The sequence below is a fragment of the Schistocerca gregaria genome, chromosome 3 (genome assembly GCF_023897955.1).
Source record: "Schistocerca gregaria isolate iqSchGreg1 chromosome 3, iqSchGreg1.2, whole genome shotgun sequence".
NCBI classification, from domain to species: Eukaryota; Metazoa; Arthropoda; class Insecta; order Orthoptera; family Acrididae; genus Schistocerca; species Schistocerca gregaria.
In genome coordinates this window covers 26,581,779-26,603,094 of record NC_064922.1, presented here as the reverse complement: position 1 = coordinate 26,603,094, position 21,316 = coordinate 26,581,779, and the positions used below count along the sequence as shown (strand labels likewise).

Genomic DNA, 21,316 nt, shown 5'->3' with positions numbered 1-21,316 from the left:
TTCACACATGTCTACAAAATCACCTTCACCTTCAAATACAGTTTTCTTGCGACTGATGGAGACGTAGGCAAATTTTAAAGTTGCTATTTCCATTACATCACGTTAATCAGAAAATCGGTAATTTACATCTGCAGCAGAGGAAAATTCCGTTCCGCCCAGGGTAGGGCTCGAACCCACGACCCCATGATTAAGAGTCTTATGCTCTACCGACTGAGCTAGCCGTGCTGCCTCGTTGGGTACGTGCTGGGTAGCAGATCACACAGTACTCGTTTGGGTTGGTTGGTCCCATACAGAATGTCTCCATGCTGCCTAATGTTTTCCTAACGTCACACTCGTCACGTACTTCACTTTTATTTCATAATCATTTCTGAGAGGTAAAGGAATTGCATGACAATCTGCAGAGCTAGCGGCGTCAAAATTAACACACATACTTGACGTGACTCAAAAGCCGAACGAGTTACTTTCCGACGATGTTTTAGATGTGCAAGTGCCAGTCAAACCTCGCGGTGAGGGCACTCTGCCTACCATTTCGCTAGTTAACACCGGTCTTCTTGTGTGTGTTTCAAGCTCAAGACCATCTCCAAGCACAAAATGGTCAACAGCAACATTCAGACGGTTTCGTACTGCACAATTGCTACATTAAAACGGTATGTTTGTTTCTCAGAACTGGAAGAACACGACCGTGACAGGATTCGAACCTGCAATCTTCGGATCCGAAGTTCGACGCCTTATCCATTAGGCCACACGGTCACTGACAACCAAGTGTAACTTATATACGACTTATCTCGAAACGCTCACACCCCCTGAGGGATTGTGTTTTCGTTCCACACAGCCGCTGCCCCTTACTCTTTCCCACCCATTCGTTACATTCAACCTCTTACGAGACCGACCAAACATAGACAGGAAAACAAGACCACACACTTTGCGCAATCGGAATCGATGGCAGGGTGTCCCTCGCCGCATTTGCTACGATGGCCATTTGCTAATTCTGCAGAAGCGGCGGCGGCAACGACGACGACGACGACGACCGCGAAAGGCTCAGCGATTTGTGAGAAATACATCTATAAAATGTAATTCAGAATGCCTCGTCCCACCTTATGCCGTACCGCTTTGGCAAATGCTTTATCAGCGCCATTCGCCTTAATCACATCTGAGAGTAATTCTTAATAAAACGCCTCTCGCTAATTGTTCGCCATCACAGATACTGTTTGCTATACGGCCATGACGCGCAACTGATTTCCAAAATTCGTCTTCCTCCTGTAAGGATGGAACTCACGACTCCTGGTTTACTAGACCAGTACTCTACCACTGAGCTAAAGAGGCGCGGCCTAGCGGAACTTTTGCGTACTTCGCCGTACGGTCGTCTGAATCTTCAGACTTCAGCTGACAACACTTCATATTTTTCACTAATATTTGCAGCTATGGCGACCCATTACTGCTTGGCTACACATCTGACACGTAGCCGATGTTCTCTCCAAACAAAATCACCTGCACTTCGGAACATGACTTTCACACATGTCTACAAAATCACCTTCACCTTCAAATACAGTTTTCTTGCGACTGATGGAGACGTAGGCAAATTTTAAAGTTGCTATTTCCATTACATCACGTTAATCAGAAAATCGGTAATTTACATCTGCAGCGGAGAAAAATTCCGTTCCGCCCAGGGTAGGGCTCGAACCCACGACCCCATGATTAAGAGTCTCATGCTCTACCGACTGAGCTAGCCGTGCCGCCTCGTTGGGTACTTGCTGGGTAGCAGATCACACAGTACTCGTTTGGGTTGGTTGGTCCCATACAGAATCTCTCCATGCTGCCTAATGTTTTCCTAACGTCACACTCGTCACGTACTTCACTTTTATTTCATAATCATTTCTGAGAGGTAAAGGAATTGCATGACAATCTGCAGAGCTAGCGGCGTCAAAATTAACACACATACTTGACGTGACTCAAAAGCCGAACGAGTTACTTTCCGACGATGTTTTAGATGTGCAAGTGCCAGTCAAACCTCGCGGTGAGGGCACTCTGCCTACCATTTCGCTAGTTAACACCGGTCTTCTTGTGTGTGTTTCAAGCTCAAGACCATCTCCAAGCACAAAATGGTCAACAGCAACATTCAGACGGTTTCGTACTGCACAATTGCTACATTAAAACGGTATGTTTGTTTCTCAGAACTGGAAAAACACGACCGTGACAGGATTCGAACCTGCAATCTTCGGATCCGAAGTTCGACGCCTTATCCATTAGGCCACACGGTCACTGACAACCAAGTGTAACTTATATACGACTTATCTCGAAACGCTCACACCCCCTGAGGGATTGTGTTTTCGTTCCACACAGCCGCTGCCCCTTACTCTTTCCCACCCATTCGTTACATTCAACCTCTTACGAGACCGACCAAACATAGACAGGAAAACAAGACCACACACTTTGCGCAATCGGAATCGATGGCAGGGTGTCCCTCGCCGCATTTGCTACGATGGCCATTTGCTAATTCTGCAGAAGCGGCGGCGGCAACGACGACGACGACGACGACCGCGAAAGGCTCAGCGATTTGTGAGAAATACATCTATAAAATGTAATTCAGAATGCCTCGTCCCACCTTATGCCGTACCGCTTTGGCAAATGCTTTATCAGCGCCATTCGCCTTAATCACATCTGAGAGTAATTCTTAATAAAACGCCTCTCGCTAATTGTTCGCCATCACAGATACTGTTTGCTATACGGCCATGACGCGCAACTGATTTCCAAAATTCGTCTTCCTCCTGTAAGGATGGAACTCACGACTCCTGGTTTACTAGACCATTACTCTACCACTGAGCTAAAGAGGCGCGGCCTAGCGGAACTTTTGCGTACTTCGCCGTACGGTCGTCTGAATCTTCAGACTTCAGCTGACAACACTTCATATTTTTCACTAATATTTGCAGCTATGGCGACCCATTACTGCTTGGCTACACATCTGACACGTAGCCGATGTTCTCTCCAAACAAAATCACCTGCACTTCGGAACATGACTTTCACACATGTCTACAAAATCACCTTCACCTTCAAATACAGTTTTCTTGCGACTGATGGAGACGTAGGCAAATTTTAAAGTTGCTATTTCCATTACATCACGTTAATCAGAAAATCGGTAATTTACATCTGCAAAGGAGAAAAATTCCGTTCCGCCCAGGGTAGCGCTCGAACCCACGACCCCATGATTAAGAGTCTCATGCTCTACCGACTGAGCTAGCCGTGCCGCCTCGTTGGGTACCTGCTGGGTAGCAGATCACACAGTACTCGTTTGGGTTGGTTGGTCCCATACAGAATCTCTCCATGGTGCCTAATGTTTTCCTAACGTCACACTCGTCACGTACTTCACTTTTATTTCATAATCATTTCTGAGAGGTAAAGGAAATGCATGACAATCTGCAGAGCTAGCGGCGTCAAAATTAACACACATACTTGACGTGACTCAAAAGCCGAACGAGTTACTTTCCGACGTTGTTTTAGATGTGCAAGTGCCAGTCAAACCTCGCGGTGAGGGCACTCTGCCGACCATTTCGCTAGTTAACACCGGTCTTCTTATGTGTGTTTCAAGCTCAAGACCATCTCCAAGCACAAAATGGTCAACAGCAACATTCAGACGGTTTCGTACTGCACAATTGCTACATTAAAACGGTATGTTTGTTTCTCAGAACTGGAAAAACACGACCGTGACAGGATTCGAACCTGCAATCTTCGGATCCGAAGTTCGACGCCTTATCCATTAGGCCACACGGTCACTGACAACCAAGTGTAACTTTTATACGACTTATCTCGACACGCTCACACCCCCTGAGGGATTGTGTTTTCGTTCCACACAGCCGCTGCCCCTTACTCTTTCCCACCCATTCGTTACATTCAACCTCTTACGAGACCGACCAAACATAGACAGGAAAACAAGACCACACACTTTGCGCAATCGGAATCGATGGCAGGGTGTCCCTCGCCGCATTTGCTACGATAGCCATTTGCTACTTCTGCAGAAGCGGCGGCGGCGGCGACGACGACGACGACGACGACGACGACGACCGCGAAAGGCTCAGCGATTTGTGAGAAATACATCTATAAAATGTAAATCACACTGCCCCGTCCCACCTTATGCCGTACCGCTTTGGCAAATGCTTTATCAGCGCCATTCGCCTTAATCACATCTGAGAGTAATTCTTAATAAAACTCCTCTCGCTAATTGTTCGCCATCACAGATACTGTTTGCTATACGGCCATGACGCGCAACTGATTTCCAAAATTCGTCTTCCTCCTGTGAGGATGGAACTCACGACTCCTGGTTTACTAGACCAGTGCTCTACCACTGAGCTAAAGAGGCGCGGCCTAGCGGAACTTTTGCGTACTTCGTCCGTACGGTCGTCTGAATCTTCAGACTTCAGCTGACAACACTTCATATTTTTCACTAATATTTGCAGCTATGGCGACCCATTACTGCTTGGCTACACATCTGACACGTAGCCGATGTTCTCTCCAAACAAAATCACCTGCACTTCAGAACATGACTTTCACACATGTCTACAAAATCACCTTCACCTTCAAATACAGTTTTCTTGCGACTGATGGAGACGTAGGCAAATTTTAAAGTTGCTATTTCCATTACATCACGTTAATCAGAAAATGGGTAATTTACATCTGCAGCGGAGAAAAATTCCGTTCCGCCCAGGGTAGGGCTCGAACCCACGACCCCATGATTAAGAGTATTATGCTCTACCGACTGAGCTAGCCGTGCTGCCTCGTTGGGTACTTGCTGGGTAGCAGATCACACTGTACTCGTTTGGGTTGGTTGGTCCCATACAGAATCTCTCCATGCTGCCTAATGTTTTCCTAACGTCACACTCGTCACGTACTTCACTTTTATTTCATAATCATTTCTGAGAGGTAAAGGAATTGCATGACAATCTGCAGAGCTAGCGGCGTCAAAATTAACACACATACTTGACGTGACTCAAAAGCCGAACGAGTTACTTTCCGACGTTGTTTTAGATGTGCAAGTGCCAGTCAAACCTCGCGGTGAGGGCACTCGGCCGACCATTTCGCTAGTTAACACCGGTCTTCTTGTGTGTGTTTCAAGCTCAAGACCATCTCCAAGCACAAAATGGTCAACAGCAACATTCAGACGGTTTCGTACTGCACAATTGCTACATTAAAACGGTATGTTTGTTTTTCAGAACTGGAAAAACACGGCCGTGACAGGATTCAAACCTGCAATCTTCGGATCCGAAGTCCGACGCCTTATCCATTAGGCCACACGGTCACTGACAACCAAGTGTAACTTATATACGACTTATCTCGAAACGCTCACACCCCCTGAGGAATTGTGTTTTCGTTCCACACAGCCGCTGCCCCTTACTCTTTCCCACCCATTCGTTACATTCAACCTCTTACGAGACCGACCAAACATAGACAGGAAAACAAGACCACACACTTTGCGCAATCGGAATCGATGGCAGGGTGTCCCTCGCCGCATTTGCTACGATGGCCATTTGCTACTTCTGCAGAAGCGGCGGCGGCGACGACGACGACGACGACGACGACGACGACGACGACGACCGCGAAAGGCTCAGCGATTTGTGAGAAATACATCTATAAAATGTAATTCACACTGCCCCGTCCCACCTTATGCCGTACCGCTTTGGCAAATGCTTTATCAGCGCCATTCGCCTTAATCACATCTGAGAGTAATTCTTAATAAAACTCCTCACGCTAATTGTTCGCCATCACAGATACTGTTTGCTATACGGCCATGACGCGCAACTGATTTCCAAAATTCGTCTTCTTCCTGTGAGGATGGAACTCACGACTCCTGGTTTACTAGACCAGTGCTCTACCACTGAGCTAAAGAGGCGCGGCCTAGCGGAACTTTTGTGTACTTCGTCCGTACGGTCGTCTGAATCTTCAGACTTCAGCTGACAACACTTCATATTTTTCACTAATATTTGCAGCTATGGCGACCCATTACTGCTTGGATACACATCTGACACGTAGCCGATGTTCTCTCCAAACAAAATCACCTGCACTTCAGAACATGACTTTCACACATGTCTACAAAATCACCTTCACCTTCAAATACAGTTTTCTTGCGACTGATGGAGACGTAGGCAAATTTTAAAGTTGCTATTTCCATTACATCACGTTAATCAGAAAATCGGTAATTTACATCTGCAGCGGAGAAAAATTCCGTTCCGCCCAGGGTAGGGCTCGAACCCACGACCCTATGATTAAGAGTCTCATGCTCTACCAACTGAGCTAGCCGTGCTGCCTCGTTGGGTACGTGCTGGGTAGCAGATCACACAGTACTCGTTTGGGTTGGTTGGTCCCATACAGAATCTCTCCATGCTGCCTAATGTTTTCCTAACGTCACACTCGTCACGTACTTCACTTTTATTTCATAATCATTTCTGAGAGGTAAAGGAATTGCATGACAATCTGCAGAGCTAGCGGCGTCAAAATTAACACACATACTTGACGTGACTCAAAAGCCGAATGAGTTACTTTCCGACGTTGTTTTAGATGTGCAAGTGCCAGTCAAACCTCACGTTGAGGGCACTCTGCCGACCATTTCGCTAGTTAACACCGGTCTTCTTGTGTGTGTTTCAAGCTCAAGACCATCTCCAAGCACAAAATGGTCAACAGCAACATTCAGACGGTTTCGTACTGCACAATTGCTACATTAAAACGGTATGTTTGTTTCTCAGAACTGGAAAAACACGACCGTGACAGGATTCGAACCTGCAATCTTCGGATCCGAAGTTCGACGCCTTATCCATTAGGCCACACGGTCACTGACGACCAAGTATAACTTATATACGATTCATCTCGAAACGCTCACACCCCCTGAGGAATTGTGTTTTCGTTCCACACAGCCGCTGCCCCTTACTCTTTCCCACCCATTCGTTACATTCAACCTCTTACGAGACCGACCAAACATAGACAGGAAAACAAGACCACACACTTTGCGCAATCGGAATCGATGGCAGGGTGTCCCTCGCCGCATTTGCTACGATGGCCATTTGCTACTTCTGCAGAAGCGGCGGCGGCGACGACGACGACGACGACGACGACGACCGCGAGAGGCTCAGCGATTTGTGAGAAATACATCTATAAAATGTAATTCACACTGCCCCGTCCCACCTTATGCCGTACCGCTTTGGCAAATGCTTTATCAGCGCCATTCGCCTTAATCACATCTGAGAGTAATTCTTAATAAAACTCCTCACGCTAATTGTTCGCCATCACAGATACAGTTTGCTATACGGCCATGACGCGCAACTGATTTCCAAAATTCATCTTCCTCCTGTGAGGATGGAACTCACGACTCCTGGTTTACTAGACCAGTGCTCTACCACTGAGCTAAAGAGGCGCGGCCTAGCGGAACTTTTGCGTACTTCGCCGCACGGTCGTCTGAATCATCAGACTTCAGCTGACAACACTTCATATTTTTCACTAATATTTGCAGCTATGGCGACCCATTACTGCTTGGATACACATCTGACACGTAGCCGATGTTCTCTCCAAACAAAATCACCTGCACTTCAGAACATGACTTTCACACATGTCTACAAAATCACCTTCTCCTTCAAATACAGTTTTCTTGCGACTGATGGAGACGTAGGCAAATTTTAAAGTTGCTATTTTCATTACATGACGTTAATCAGAAAATCGGTAATTTACATCTGCAGCGGAGAAAAATTCCGTTCCGCCCAGGGTAGGGCTCGAACCCACGACCCTATGATTAAGAGTCTCATCTTCTACCGACTGAGCTAGCCGTGCTGCCTCCTTTGGGTACCTGCTGGGTAGCAGATCACACAGTACTCGTTTGGGTTGGTTGGTCCCGTACAGAATCTCTCCATGCTGCCTAATGTTTTCCTAACGTCACACTCGTCACGTACTTTACTTTTATTTCATAATCATTTCTGAGAGGTAAAGGAATTGCATGACAATCTGCAGAGCTAGCGGCGTCAAAATTAACACACACACTTGACGTGACTCAAAAGCCGAACGAGTTACTTTCCGACGTTGTTTTAGATGTGCAAGTGCCAGTCAAACCTCGCGGTGAGGGCACTCTGCCGACCATTTCGCTAGTTAACACCGGTCTTCTTGTGTGTGTTTCAAGCTCAAGACCATCTCCAAGCACAAAATGGTCAACAGCAACATTCAGACGGTTTCGTACTGCACAATTGCTACATTAAAACGGTATGTTTGTTTCTCAGAACTGGAAAAACACGACCGTGACAGGATTCGAACCTGCAATCTTCGGATCCGAAGTCCGACGCCTTATCCATTAGGCCACACGGTCACTGACGACCAAGTATAACTTATATACGATTCATCTCGAAACGCTCACAGCCCCTGAGGAATTGTGTTTTCGTTCCACACAGCCGCTGCCCCTTACTCTTTCCCACCCATTCGTTACATTCAACCTCTTACGAGACCGACCAAACATAGACAGGAAAACAAGACCACACACTTTGCGCAATCGGAATCGATGGCAGGGTGTCCCTCGCCGCATTTGCTACGATGGCCATTTGCTACTTCTGCAGAAGCGGCGGCGGCGACGACGACGACGACGACGACGACGACGACGACCGCGAAAGGCTCAGCGATTTGTGAGAAATACATCTATAAAATGTAATTCACACTGCCCCGTCCCACCTTATGCCGTACCGCTTTGGCAAATGCTTTATCAGCGCCATTCGCCTTAATCACATCTGAGAGTAATTCTTAATAAAACTCCTCACGCTAATTGTTCGCCATCACAGATACTGTTTGCTATACGGCCATGACGCGCAACTGATTTCCAAAATTCATCTTCCTCCTGTGAGGATGGAACTCACGACTCCTGGTTTACTAGACCAGTGCTCTACCACTGAGCTAAAGAGGCGCGGCCTAGCGGAACTTTTGTGTTCTTCGTCCGTACGGTCGTCTGAATCTTCAGACTTCAGCTGACAACACTTCATATTTTTCACTAATATTTGCAGCTATGGCGACCCATTACTGCTTGGATACACATCTGACACGTAGCCGATGTTCTCTCCAAACAAAATCACCTGCACTTCAGAACATGACTTTCACACATGTCTACAAAATCACCTTCACCTTCAAATACAGTTTTCTTGCGACTGATGGAGACGTAGGCAAATTTTAAAGTTGCTATTTCCATTACATCACGTTAATCAGAAAATCGGTAATTTACATCTGCAGCGGAGAAAAATTCCGTTCCGCCCAGGGTAGGGCTCGAACCCACGACCCTATGATTAAGAGTCTCATGCTCTACCGACTGAGCTAGCCGTGCTGCCTCGTTGGGTACCTCCTGGGTAGCAGATCACACAGTACTCGTTTGGGTTGGTTGGTCCCATACAGAATCTCTCCATGCTGCCTAATGTTTTCCTAACGTCACACTCGTCACGTACTTCACTTTTATTTCATAATCATTTCTGAGAGGTAAAGGAATTGCATGACAATCTGCAGAGCTAGCGGCGTCAAAATTAACACACATACTTGACGTGACTCAAAAGCCGAATGAGTTACTTTCCGACGTTGTTTTAGATGTGCAAGTGCCAGTCAAACCTCACGGTGAGGGCACTCTGCCGACCATTTCGCTAGTTAACACCGGTCTTCTTGTGTGTGTTTCAAGCTCAAGACCATCTCCAAGCACAAAATGGTCAACAGCAACATTCAGACGGTTCCGTACTGCACAATTGCTACATTAAAACGGTATGTTTGTTTCTCAGAACTGGAAAAACACGACCGTGACAGGATTCGAACCTGCAATCTTCGGATCCGAAGTTCGACGCCTTATCCATTAGGCCACACGGTCACTGACGACCAAGTATAACTTATATACGATTCATCTCGAAACGCTCACACCCCCTGAGGAATTGTGTTTTCGTTCCACACAGCCGCTGCCCCTTACTCTTTCCCACCCATTCGTTACATTCAACCTCTTACGAGACCGACCAAACATAGACAGGAAAACAAGACCACACACTTTGCGCAATCGGAATCGATTGCAGGGTGTCCCTCGCCGCATTTGCTACGATGGCCATTTGCTACTTCTGCAGAAGCGGCGGCGACGACGACGACGACGACGACGACGACGACCGCGAGAGGCTCAGCGATTTGTGAGAAATACATCTATAAAATGTAATTCACACTGCCCCGTCCCACCTTATGCCGTACCGCTTTGGCAAATGCTTTATCAGCGCCATTCGCCTTAATCACATCTGAGAGTAATTCTTAATAAAACTCCTCACGCTAATTGTTCGCCATCACAGATACTGTTTGCTATACGGCCATGACGCGCAACTGATTTCCAAAATTCATCTTCCTCCTGTGAGGATGGAACTCACGACTCCTGGTTTACTAGACCAGTGCTCTACCACTGAGCTAAAGAGGCGCGGCCTAGCGGAACTTTTGCGTACTTCGTCCGTACGGTCGTCTGAATCTTCAGACTTCAGCTGACAACACTTCATATTTTTCACTAATATTTGCAGCTATGGCGACCCATTACTGCTTGGATACACATCTGACACGTAGCCGATGTTCTCTCCAAACAAAATCACCTGCACTTCAGAACATGACTTTCACACATGTCTACAAAATCACCTTCACCTTCAAATACAGTTTTCTTGCGACTGATGGAGACGTAGGCAAATTTTAAAGTTGCTATTTTCATTACATCACGTTAATCAGAAAATCGGTAATTTACATCTGCAGCGGAGAAAAATTCCGTTCCGCCCAGGATAGGGCTCGAACCTACGACCCTATGATTAAGAGTCTCATGCTCTACCGACTGAGCTAGCCGTGCTGCCTCGTTGGGTACCTGCTGGGTAGCAGATCACACAGTACTCGTTTGGGTTGGTTGGTCCCGTACAGAATCTCTCCATGCTGCCTAATGTTTTCCTAACGTCACACTCGTCACGTACTTTACTTTTATTTCATAATCATTTCTGAGAGGTAAAGGAATTGCATGACAATCTGCAGAGCTAGCGGCGTCAAAATTAACACACATACTTGACGTGACTCAAAAGCCGAACGAGTTACTTTCCGACGTTGTTTTAGATGTGCAAGTGCCAGTCAAACCTCGCGGTGAGGGCACTCTGCCGACCATTTCGCTAGTTAACACCGGTCTTCTTGTGTGTGTTTCAAGCTCAAGACCATCTCCAAGCACAAAATGGTCAACAGCAACATTCAGACGGTTTCGTACTGCACAATTGCTACATTAAAACGGTATGTTTCTTTCTCAGAACTGGAAAAACACGACCGTGACAGGATTCGAACCTGCAATCTTCGGATCCGAAGTCCGACGCCTTATCCATTAGGCCACACGGTCACTGACGACCAAGTATAACTTATATACGATTCATCTCGAAACGCTCACACCCCCTGAGGAATTGTGTTTTCGTTCCACACAGCCGCTGCCCCTTACTCTTTCCCACCCATTCGTTACATTCAACCTCTTACGAGACCGACCAAACATAGACAGGAAAACAAGACCACACACTTTGCGCAATCGGAATCGATGGCAGGGTGTCCCTCGCCGCATTTGCTACGATGGCCATTTGCTACTTCTGCAGAAGCGGCGGCGGCGACGACGACGACGACGACGACGACCGCGAGAGGCTCAGCGATTTGTGAGAAATACATCTATAAAATGTAATTCACACTGCCCCGTCCCACCTTATGCCGTACCGCTTTGGCAGATGCTTTATCAGCGCCATTCGCCTTAATCACATCTGAGAGTAATTCTTAATAAAACTCCTCACGCTAATTGTTCGCCATCACAGATACTGTTTGCTATACGCCCATGACGCGCAACTGATTTCCAAAATTCGTCTTCCTCCTGTGAGGATGGAACTCACGACTCCTGGTTTACTAAACCAGTGCTCTACCACTGAGCTAAAGAGGCGTGGCCTAGCGGAACTTTTGCGTACTTCGTCCGTACGGTCGTCTGAATCTTCAGACTTCAGCTGACAACACTTCATATTTTTCACTAACATTTGCAGCTATGGCGACCTATTACTGCTTGGATACACATCTGACACGTAGCCGATGTTCTCTCCAAACAAAATCACCTGCACTTCAGAACATGACTTTCACACATGTCTACAAAATCACCTTCACCTTCAAATACAGTTTTCTTGCGACTGATGGAGACGTAGGCAAATTTTAAAGTTGCTATTTCCATTACATCACGTTAATCAGAAAATCGGTAATTTACATCTGCAGCGGAGAAAAATTCCGTTCCGCCCAGGGTAGGGATCGAACCCACGACCCTATGATTAAGAGTCTCATGCTCTACCGACTGAGCTAGCCGTGCTGCCTCGTTGGGTACCTCCTGGGTAGCAGATCACACAGTACTCGTTTGGGTTGGTTGGTCCCATACAGAATCTCTCCATGCTGCCTAATGTTTTCCTAACGTCACACTCGTCACGTACTTCACTTTTATTTCATAATCATTTCTGAGAGGTAAAGGAATTGCATGACAATCTGCAGAGCTAGCGGCGTCAAAATTAACACACATACTTGACGTGACTCAAAAGCCGAATGAGTTACTTTCCGACGTTGTTTTAGATGTGCAAGTGCCAGTCAAACCTCACGGTGAGGGCACTCTGCCGACCATTTCGCTAGTTAACACCGGTCTTCTTGTGTGTGTTTCAAGCTCAAGACCATCTCCAAGCACAAAATGGTCAACAGCAACATTCAGACGGTTCCGTACTGCACAATTGCTACATTAAAACGGTATGTTTGTTTCTCAGAACTGGAAAAACACGACCGTGACAGGATTCGAACCTGCAATCTTCGGATCCGAAGTTCGACGCCTTATCCATTAGGCCACACGGTCACTGACGACCAAGTATAACTTATATACGATTCATCTCGAAACGCTCACACCCCCTGAGGAATTGTGTTTTCGTTCCACACAGCCGCTGCCCCTTACTCTTTCCCACCCATTCGTTACATTCAACCTCTTACGAGACCGACCAAACATAGACAGGAAAACAAGACCACACACTTTGCGCAATCGGAATCGATGGCAGGGTGTCCCTCGCCGCATTTGCTACGATGGCCATTTGCTACTTCTGCAGAAGCGGCGGCGACGACGACGACGACGACGACGACGACCGCGAGAGGCTCAGCGATTTGTGAGAAATACATCTATAAAATGTAATTCACACTGCCCCGTCCCACCTTATGCCGTACCGCTTTGGCAAATGCTTTATCAGCGCCATTCGCCTTAATCACATCTGAGAGTAATTCTTAATAAAACTCCTCACGCTAATTGTTCGCCATCACAGATACTGTTTGCTATACGGCCATGACGCGCAACTGATTTCCAAAATTTATCTTCCTCCTGTGAGGATGGAACTCACGACTCCTGGTTTACTAGACCAGTGCTCTACCACTGAGCTAAAGAGGCGCGGCCTAGCGGAACTTTTGCGTACTTCGTCCGTACGGTCGTCTGAATCTTCAGACTTCAGCTGACAACACTTCATATTTTTCACTAATATTTGCAGCTATGGCGACCCATTACTGCTTGGATACACATCTGACACGTAGCCGATGTTCTCTCCAAACAAAATCACCTGCACTTCAGAACATGACTTTCACACATGTCTACAAAATCACCTTCACCTTCAAATACAGTTTTCTTGCGACTGATGGAGACGTAGGCAAATTTTAAAGTTGCTATTTTCATTACATCACGTTAATCAGAAAATCGGTAATTTACATCTGCAGCGGAGAAAAATTCCGTTCCGCCCAGGGTAGGGCTCGAACCTACGACCCTATGATTAAGAGTCTCATGCTCTACCGACTGAGCTAGCCGTGCTGCCTCGTTGGGTACCTGCTGGGTAGCAGATCACACAGTACTCGTTTGGGTTGGTTGGTCCCGTACAGAATCTCTCCATGCTGCCTAATGTTTTCCTAACGTCACACTCGTCACGTACTTTACTTTTATTTCATAATCATTTCTGAGAGGTAAAGGAATTGCATGACAATCTGCAGAGCTAGCGGCGTCAAAATTAACACACATACTTGACGTGACTCAAAAGCCGAACGAGTTACTTTCCGACGTTGTTTTAGATGTGCAAGTGCCAGTCAAACCTCGCGGTGAGGGCACTCTGCCGACCATTTCGCTAGTTAACACCGGTCTTCTTGTGTGTGTTTCAAGCTCAAGACCATCTCCAAGCACAAAATGGTCAACAGCAACATTCAGACGGTTTCGTACTGCACAATTGCTACATTAAAACGGTATGTTTCTTTCTCAGAACTGGAAAAACACGACCGTGACAGGATTCGAACCTGCAATCTTCGGATCCGAAGTCCGACGCCTTATCCATTAGGCCACACGGTCACTGACGACCAAGTATAACTTATATACGATTCATCTCGAAACGCTCACACCCCCTGAGGAATTGTGTTTTCGTTCCACACAGCCGCTGCCCCTTACTCTTTCCCACCCATTCGTTACATTCAACCTCTTACGAAACCGACCAAACATAGACAGGAAAACAAGACCACACACTTTGCGCAATCGGAATCGATGGCAGGGTGTCCCTCGCCGCATTTGCTACGATGGCCATTTGCTACTTCTGCAGAAGCGGCGGCGGCGACGACGACGACGACGACCGCGAGAGGCTCAGCGATTTGTGAGAAATACATCTATAAAATGTAATTCACACTGCCCCGTCCCACCTTATGCCGTACCGCTTTGGCAGATGCTTTATCAGCGCCATTCGCCTTAATCACATCTGAGAGTAATTCTTAATAAAACTCCTCACGCCAATTGTTCGCCATCACAGATACTGTTTGCTATACGCCCATGACGCGCAACTGATTTCCAAAATTCGTCTTCCTCCTGTGAGGATGGAACTCACGACTCCTGGTTTACTAAACCAGTGCTCTACCACTGAGCTAAAGAGGCGTGGCCTAGCGGAACTTTTGCGTACTTCGTCCGTACGGTCGTCTGAATCTTCAGACTTCAGCTGACAACACTTCATATTTTTCACTAACATTTGCAGCTATGGCGACCTATTACTGCTTGGATACACATCTGACACGTAGCCGATGTTCTCTCCAAACAAAATCACCTGCACTTCAGAACATGACTTTCACACATGTCTACAAAATCACCTTCACCTTCAAATACAGTTTTCTCGCGACTGATGGAGACGTAGGCAAATTTTAAAGTTGCTATTTCCATTACATCACGTTAATCAGAAAATCGGTAATTTACATCTGCAGCGGAGAAAAATTCCGTTCCGCCCAGGGTAGGGCTCGAACCCACGACCCCATGATTAAGAGTCTTATGCTCTACCGACTGAGCTAGCCGTGCTGCCTCGTTGGGTACCTCCTGGGTAGCAGATCACACAGTACTCGTTTGGGTTGGTTGGTCCCATACAGAATCTCTCCATACTGCCTAATGTTTTCCTAACGTCACACTCGTCACGTACTTCTCTTTTATTTCATAATCATTTCTGAGAGGTAAAGGAATTGCATGACAATCTGCAGAGCTAGCGGCGTCAAAATTAACACACATACTTGACGTGACTCAAAAGCCGAACGAGTTACTTTCCGACGTTGTTTTAGATGTGCAAGTGCCAGTCAAACATCGCGGTGAGGGCACTCTGCCGACCATTTCGCTAGTTAACACCGGTCTTCTTGTGTGTGTTTCAAGCTCAAGACCATCTCCAAGCACAAAATGGTCAACAGCAACATTCAGACGGTTTCGTACTGCACAATTGCTACATTAAAACGGTATGTTTGTTTCTCAGAACTGGAAAAACACGACCGTGACAGGATTCGAACCTGCAATCTTCGGATCCGAAGTCCGACGCCTTATCCATTAGGCCACACGGTCACTGACGACCAAGTATAACTTATATACGATTCATCTCGAAACGCTCACACCCCCTGAGGAATTGTGTTTTCGTTCCACACAGCCGCTGCCCCTTACTCTTTCCCACCCATTCGTTACATTCAACCTCTTACGAGACCGACCAAACATAGACAGGAAAACAAGACCACACACTTTGCGCAATCGGAATCGATGGCAGGGTGTCCCTCGCCGCATTTGCTACGATGGCCATTTGCTAATTCTGCAGAAGCGGCGGCGGCGACGACGACGACGACGACGACGACGACGACGACGACGACCGCGACCGCGAGAGGCTCAGCGATTTGTGAGAAATACATCTATAAAATGTAATTCACACTGCCCCGTCCCACCTTATGCCGTACCGCTTTGGCAAATGCTTTATCAGCGCCATTCGCCTTAATCACATCTGAGAGTAATTCTTAATAAAACTCCTCACGCTAATTGTTCGCCATCACAGATACAGTTTGCTATACGGCCATGACGCGCAACTGATTTCCAAAATTCATCTTCCTCCTGTGAGGATGGAACTCACAACTCCTGGTTTACTAGACCAGTGCTCTACCACTGAGCTAAAGAGGCGCATCCTAGCGGAACTTTTGCGTACTTCGTCCGTACGGTCGTCTGAATGTTCAGACTTCAGCTGACAACACTTCATATTTTTCACTAATATTTGCAGCTATGGCGACCCATTACTGCTTGGATACACATCTGACACGTAGCCGATGTTCTCTCCAAACAAAATCACCTGCACTTCAGAACATGACTTTCACACATGTCTACAAAATCACCTTCACCTTCAAATACAGTTTTCTTGCGACTGATGGAGACGTAGGCAAATTTTAAAGTTGCTATTTCCATTACATCACGTTAATCAGAAAATCGGTAATTTACATCTGCAGCGGAGAAAAATTCCGTTCCGCCCAGGGTAGGGCTCGAACCCACGACCCTATGATTAAGAGTCTCATGCTCTACCGACTGAGCTAGCCGTGCTGCCTCGTTGGGTACGTGCTGGGTAGCAGATCACACAGTACTCGTTTGGGTTGGTTGGTCCCATACAGAATCTCTCCATGCTGCCTAATGTTTTCCTAACGTCACACTCGTCACGTACTTCACTTTTATTTCATAATCATTTCTGAGAGGTAAAGGAATTGCATGACAATCTGCAGAGCTAGTGGCGTCAAAATTAACACACATACTTGACGTGACTCAAAAGCCGAACGAGTTACTTTCCGACGTTGTTTTAGATGTGCAAGTGCCAGTCAAACCTCGCGGTGAGGGCACTCTGCCGACCATTTCGCTAGTTAACACCGGTCTTCTTGTGTGTGTTTCAAGCTCAAGACCATCTCCAAGCACAAAATGGTCAACAGCAACATTCAGACGGTTTCGTACTGCACAATTGCTACATTAAAACGGTAAGTTTGTTTCTCAAAACTGGAAAAACACGGCCGTGACAGGATTCGAACCTGCAATCTTCGGATCCGAAGTCCGACGCCTTATCCATTAGGCCACACGGTCACTGACGACCAAGTGTAACTTATATACGATTCATCTCGAAACGCTCACACCCCCTGAGGAATTGTGTTTTCGTTCCACACAGCCGCTGCCCCTTACTCTTTCCCACCCATTCGTTACATTCAACCTCTTACGAGACCGACCAAACATAGACAGGAAAACAAGACCACACACTTTGCGCAATCGGAATCGATGGCAGGGTGTCCCTCGCCGCATTTGCTACGATGGCCATTTGCTAATTCTGCAGAAGCGGCGGCGGCGACGACGACGACGACGACGACGACGACCGCGAGAGGCTCAGACATTTGTGAGAAATACATCTATAAAATGTAATTCAGAATGCCTCGTCCCACCTTATGCCGTACCGCTTTGGCAAATGCTTTATCAGCGCCATTCGCCTTAATCACATCTGAAAGTAATTCTTAATAAAACTCCTCACGCTAATTGTTCGCCATCACAGATACTGTTTGCTATACGGCCATGACGCGCAACTGATTTCCAAAATTCATCTTCCTCCTGTGAGGATGGAACTCACGACTCCTGGTTTACTAGACCAGTGCTCTACCACTGAGCTAAAGAGGCGCGGCCTAGTGGAAATTTTGCGTACTTCGTCCGTACGGTCGTCTGAATCTTCAGACTTCAGCTGACAACACTTCATATTTTTCACTAATATTTGCAGCTATGGCGACCCATTACTGCTTGGATACACATCTGACACGTAGCCGATGTTCTCTCCAAACAAAATCACCTGCACTTCAGAAAATGACTTTCACACATGTCTACAAAATCACCTTCACCTTCAAATACAGTTTTCTTGCGACTGATGGAGACGTAGGCAAATTTTAAAGTTGCTATTTCCATTACATCACGTTAATCAGAAAATCGGTAATTTACATTTGCAGCGGAGAAAAATTCCGTTCCGCCCAGGGTAGGGCTCGAACCCACGACCCTATGATTAAGAGTCTCATGCTCTACCGACTGAGCTAGCCGTGCTGCCTCGTTGGGTACCTCCTGGGTAGCAGATCACACAGTACTCGTTTGGGTTGGTTGGTCCCATACAGAATCTCTCCATGCTGCCTAATGTTTTCCTAACGTCACACTCGTCACGTACTTCACTTTTATTTCATAATCATTTCTGAGAGGTAAAGGAATTGCATGACAATCTGCAGAGCTAGCGGCGTCAAAATTAACACACATACTTGACGTGACTCAAAAGCCGAACGAGTTACTTTCCGACGTTGTTTTAGATGTGCAAGTGCCAGTCAAACCTCGCGGTGAGGGCACTCTGCCGACCATTTCGCTAGTTAACACCGGTCTTCTTGTGTGTGTTTCAAGCTCAAGACCATCTCCAAGCACAAAATGGTCAACAGCAACATTCAGACGGTTTCGTACTGCACAAATGCTACATCAAAACGGTATGTTTGTTTCTCAGAACTGAAAAAACACGACCGTGACACGATTCGAACCTGCAATCTTCGGATCCGAAGTCCGACGCCTTATCCATTAGGCCACACGGTCACTGACGACCACGTATAACTTATATACGATTCATCTCGAAACGCTCACACCCCCTGAGGAATTGTGTTTTCGTTCCACACAGCCGCTGCCCCTTACTCTTTCCCACCCATTCGTTACATTCAACCTCTTACGAAACCGACCAAACATAGACAGGAAAACAAGACCACACACTTTGCGCAATCGGAATCGATGGCAGGGTGTCCCTCGCCGCATTTGCTACGATGGCCATTTGCTAATTCTGCAGAAGCGGCGGCGGCGACGACGACGACGACGACGACGACGACGACGACCGCGAGAGGCTCAGCGATTTGTGAGAAATACATCTATAAAATGTAATTCACACTGCCCCGTCCCACCTTATGCCGTACCGCTTTGGCAAATGCTTTATCAGCGCCATTCGCCTTAATCACATCTGAGAGTAATTCTTAATAAAACTCCTCACGCTAATTGTTCGCCATCACAGATACTGTTTGCTATACGGCCATGACGCGCAACTGATTTCCAAAATTCATCTTCCTCCTGTGAGGATGGAACTCACAACTCCTGGTTTACTAGACCAGTGCTCTACCACTGAGCTAAAGAGGCGCATCCTAGCGGAACATTTGCGTACTTCGTCCGTACGGTCGTCTGAATGTTCAGACTTCAGCTGACAACACTTCATATTTTTCACTAATATTTGCAGCTATGGCGACCCATTACTGCTTGGATACACATCTGACACGTAGCCGATGTTCTCTCCAAACAAAATCACCTGCACTTCAGAACATGACTTTCACACATGTCTACAAAATCACCTTCACCTTCAAATACAGTTTTCTTGCGACTGATGGAGACGTAGGCAAATTTTAAAGTTGCTATTTCCATTACATCACGTTAATCAGAAAATCGGTAATTTACATCTGCAGCGGAGAAAAATTCCGTTCCGCCCAGGGTAGGGCTCGAACCCACGACCCTATGATTAAGAGTCTCATGCTCTACCGACTGAGCTAGCCGTGCTGCCTCGTTGGGTACGTGCTGGGTAGCAGATCACACAGTACTCGTTTGGGTTGGTTGGTCCCATACAGAATCTCTCCATGCTGCCTAATGTTTTCCTAACGTCACACTCGTCACGTACTTCACTTTTATTTCATAATCATTTCTGAGAGGTAAAGGAATTGCATGACAATCTGCAGAGCTAGTGGCGTCAAAATTAACACACATACTTGACGTGACTCAAAAGCCGAACGAGTTACTTTCCGACGTTGTTTTAGATGTGCAAGTGCCAGTCAAACCTCGCGGTGAGGGCACTCTGCCGACCATTTCGCTAGTTAACACCGGTCTTCTTGTGTGTGTTTCAAGCTCAAGACCATCTCCAAGCACAAAATGGTCAACAGCAACATTCAGACGGTTTCGTACTGCACAATTGCTACATTAAAACGGTAAGTTTGTTTCTCAAAACTGGAAAAACACGGCCGTGACAGGATTCGAACCTGCAATCTTCGGATCCGAAGTCCGACGCCTTATCCATTAGGCCACACGGTCACTGACGACCAAGTGTAACTTATATACGATTCATCTCGAAACGCTCACACCCCCTGAGGAATTGTGTTTTCGTTCCACACAGCCGCTGCCCCTTACTCTTTCCCACCCATTCGTTACATTCAACCTCTTACGAGACCGACCAAACATAGACAGGAAAACAAGACCACACACTTTGCGCAATCGGAATCGATGGCAGGGTGTCCCTCGCCGCATTTGCTACGATGGCCATTTGCTAATTCTGCAGAAGCGGCGGCGGCGACGACGACGACGACGACGACGACGACCGCGAGAGGCTCAGACATTTGTGAGAAATACATCTATAAAATGTAATTCAGAATGCCTCGTCCCACCTTATGCCGTACCGCTTTGGCAAATGCTTTATCAGCGCCATTCGCCTTAATCACATCTGAAAGTAATTCTTAATAAAACTCCTCACGCTAATTGTTCGCCATCACAGATACTGTTTGCTATACGGCCATGACGCGCAACTGATTTCCAAAATTCATCTTCCTCCTGTGAGGATGGAACTCACGACTCCTGGTTTACTAGACCAGTGCTCTACCACTGAGCTAAAGAGGCGCGGCCTAGTGGAAATTTTGCGTACTTCGTCCGTACGGTCGTCTGAATCTTCAGACTTCAGCTGACAACACTTCATATTTTTCACTAATATTTGCAGCTATGGCGACCCATTACTGCTTGGATACACATCTGACACGTAGCCGATGTTCTCTCCAAACAAAATCACCTGCACTTCAGAAAATGACTTTCACACATGTCTACAAAATCACCTTCACCTTCAAATACAGTTTTCTTGCGACTGATGGAGACGTAGGCAAATTTTAAAGTTGCTAT

The 21,316-nt window shown here is 46.7% G+C and overlaps 28 non-coding genes across 28 annotated transcripts; all 28 read right to left on the bottom strand.

Annotated features, from left to right (window-relative positions):
* Positions 1–152: 152 nt before the first annotated feature.
* Trnak-cuu (transfer RNA lysine (anticodon CUU)) lies at positions 153–225 on the bottom strand. The gene has a single exon. It is a non-coding gene; the product is annotated as a tRNA-Lys (tRNA).
* Positions 226–677: 452 nt separating this feature from the next.
* Trnar-ucg (transfer RNA arginine (anticodon UCG)) lies at positions 678–750 on the bottom strand. Its single transcript has one exon. It is a non-coding gene; the product is annotated as a tRNA-Arg (tRNA).
* Positions 751–2,185: 1,435 nt separating this feature from the next.
* Trnar-ucg (transfer RNA arginine (anticodon UCG)) lies at positions 2,186–2,258 on the bottom strand. Its single transcript has one exon. It is a non-coding gene; the product is annotated as a tRNA-Arg (tRNA).
* A 1,435-nt stretch (positions 2,259–3,693) lies between these two features.
* Trnar-ucg (transfer RNA arginine (anticodon UCG)) lies at positions 3,694–3,766 on the bottom strand. The gene has a single exon. It is a non-coding gene; the product is annotated as a tRNA-Arg (tRNA).
* A 513-nt stretch (positions 3,767–4,279) lies between these two features.
* Trnat-agu (transfer RNA threonine (anticodon AGU)) lies at positions 4,280–4,351 on the bottom strand. Its single transcript has one exon. It is a non-coding gene; the product is annotated as a tRNA-Thr (tRNA).
* Positions 4,352–5,214: 863 nt separating this feature from the next.
* Trnar-ucg (transfer RNA arginine (anticodon UCG)) lies at positions 5,215–5,287 on the bottom strand. The gene has a single exon. It is a non-coding gene; the product is annotated as a tRNA-Arg (tRNA).
* A 1,454-nt stretch (positions 5,288–6,741) lies between these two features.
* Positions 6,742–6,814, bottom strand: Trnar-ucg (transfer RNA arginine (anticodon UCG)). The gene has a single exon. It is a non-coding gene; the product is annotated as a tRNA-Arg (tRNA).
* Positions 6,815–7,321: 507 nt separating this feature from the next.
* On the bottom strand, positions 7,322–7,393 carry Trnat-agu (transfer RNA threonine (anticodon AGU)). Its single transcript has one exon. It is a non-coding gene; the product is annotated as a tRNA-Thr (tRNA).
* Positions 7,394–8,256: 863 nt separating this feature from the next.
* Positions 8,257–8,329, bottom strand: Trnar-ucg (transfer RNA arginine (anticodon UCG)). The gene has a single exon. It is a non-coding gene; the product is annotated as a tRNA-Arg (tRNA).
* A 513-nt stretch (positions 8,330–8,842) lies between these two features.
* Positions 8,843–8,914, bottom strand: Trnat-agu (transfer RNA threonine (anticodon AGU)). Its single transcript has one exon. It is a non-coding gene; the product is annotated as a tRNA-Thr (tRNA).
* Positions 8,915–9,777: 863 nt separating this feature from the next.
* On the bottom strand, positions 9,778–9,850 carry Trnar-ucg (transfer RNA arginine (anticodon UCG)). Its single transcript has one exon. It is a non-coding gene; the product is annotated as a tRNA-Arg (tRNA).
* A 507-nt stretch (positions 9,851–10,357) lies between these two features.
* Positions 10,358–10,429, bottom strand: Trnat-agu (transfer RNA threonine (anticodon AGU)). Its single transcript has one exon. It is a non-coding gene; the product is annotated as a tRNA-Thr (tRNA).
* An 863-nt stretch (positions 10,430–11,292) lies between these two features.
* On the bottom strand, positions 11,293–11,365 carry Trnar-ucg (transfer RNA arginine (anticodon UCG)). Its single transcript has one exon. It is a non-coding gene; the product is annotated as a tRNA-Arg (tRNA).
* Positions 11,366–11,869: 504 nt separating this feature from the next.
* Positions 11,870–11,941, bottom strand: Trnat-agu (transfer RNA threonine (anticodon AGU)). The gene has a single exon. It is a non-coding gene; the product is annotated as a tRNA-Thr (tRNA).
* Positions 11,942–12,804: 863 nt separating this feature from the next.
* Positions 12,805–12,877, bottom strand: Trnar-ucg (transfer RNA arginine (anticodon UCG)). Its single transcript has one exon. It is a non-coding gene; the product is annotated as a tRNA-Arg (tRNA).
* A 504-nt stretch (positions 12,878–13,381) lies between these two features.
* Trnat-agu (transfer RNA threonine (anticodon AGU)) lies at positions 13,382–13,453 on the bottom strand. Its single transcript has one exon. It is a non-coding gene; the product is annotated as a tRNA-Thr (tRNA).
* A 338-nt stretch (positions 13,454–13,791) lies between these two features.
* Trnak-cuu (transfer RNA lysine (anticodon CUU)) lies at positions 13,792–13,864 on the bottom strand. Its single transcript has one exon. It is a non-coding gene; the product is annotated as a tRNA-Lys (tRNA).
* Positions 13,865–14,316: 452 nt separating this feature from the next.
* On the bottom strand, positions 14,317–14,389 carry Trnar-ucg (transfer RNA arginine (anticodon UCG)). The gene has a single exon. It is a non-coding gene; the product is annotated as a tRNA-Arg (tRNA).
* A 498-nt stretch (positions 14,390–14,887) lies between these two features.
* Trnat-agu (transfer RNA threonine (anticodon AGU)) lies at positions 14,888–14,959 on the bottom strand. The gene has a single exon. It is a non-coding gene; the product is annotated as a tRNA-Thr (tRNA).
* Positions 14,960–15,297: 338 nt separating this feature from the next.
* Trnak-cuu (transfer RNA lysine (anticodon CUU)) lies at positions 15,298–15,370 on the bottom strand. Its single transcript has one exon. It is a non-coding gene; the product is annotated as a tRNA-Lys (tRNA).
* Positions 15,371–15,822: 452 nt separating this feature from the next.
* On the bottom strand, positions 15,823–15,895 carry Trnar-ucg (transfer RNA arginine (anticodon UCG)). The gene has a single exon. It is a non-coding gene; the product is annotated as a tRNA-Arg (tRNA).
* Positions 15,896–16,420: 525 nt separating this feature from the next.
* On the bottom strand, positions 16,421–16,492 carry Trnat-agu (transfer RNA threonine (anticodon AGU)). Its single transcript has one exon. It is a non-coding gene; the product is annotated as a tRNA-Thr (tRNA).
* An 863-nt stretch (positions 16,493–17,355) lies between these two features.
* On the bottom strand, positions 17,356–17,428 carry Trnar-ucg (transfer RNA arginine (anticodon UCG)). Its single transcript has one exon. It is a non-coding gene; the product is annotated as a tRNA-Arg (tRNA).
* Positions 17,429–17,935: 507 nt separating this feature from the next.
* On the bottom strand, positions 17,936–18,007 carry Trnat-agu (transfer RNA threonine (anticodon AGU)). The gene has a single exon. It is a non-coding gene; the product is annotated as a tRNA-Thr (tRNA).
* Positions 18,008–18,870: 863 nt separating this feature from the next.
* On the bottom strand, positions 18,871–18,943 carry Trnar-ucg (transfer RNA arginine (anticodon UCG)). The gene has a single exon. It is a non-coding gene; the product is annotated as a tRNA-Arg (tRNA).
* A 513-nt stretch (positions 18,944–19,456) lies between these two features.
* Trnat-agu (transfer RNA threonine (anticodon AGU)) lies at positions 19,457–19,528 on the bottom strand. The gene has a single exon. It is a non-coding gene; the product is annotated as a tRNA-Thr (tRNA).
* An 863-nt stretch (positions 19,529–20,391) lies between these two features.
* Positions 20,392–20,464, bottom strand: Trnar-ucg (transfer RNA arginine (anticodon UCG)). The gene has a single exon. It is a non-coding gene; the product is annotated as a tRNA-Arg (tRNA).
* A 507-nt stretch (positions 20,465–20,971) lies between these two features.
* Trnat-agu (transfer RNA threonine (anticodon AGU)) lies at positions 20,972–21,043 on the bottom strand. The gene has a single exon. It is a non-coding gene; the product is annotated as a tRNA-Thr (tRNA).
* Positions 21,044–21,316: the final 273 nt, after the last annotated feature.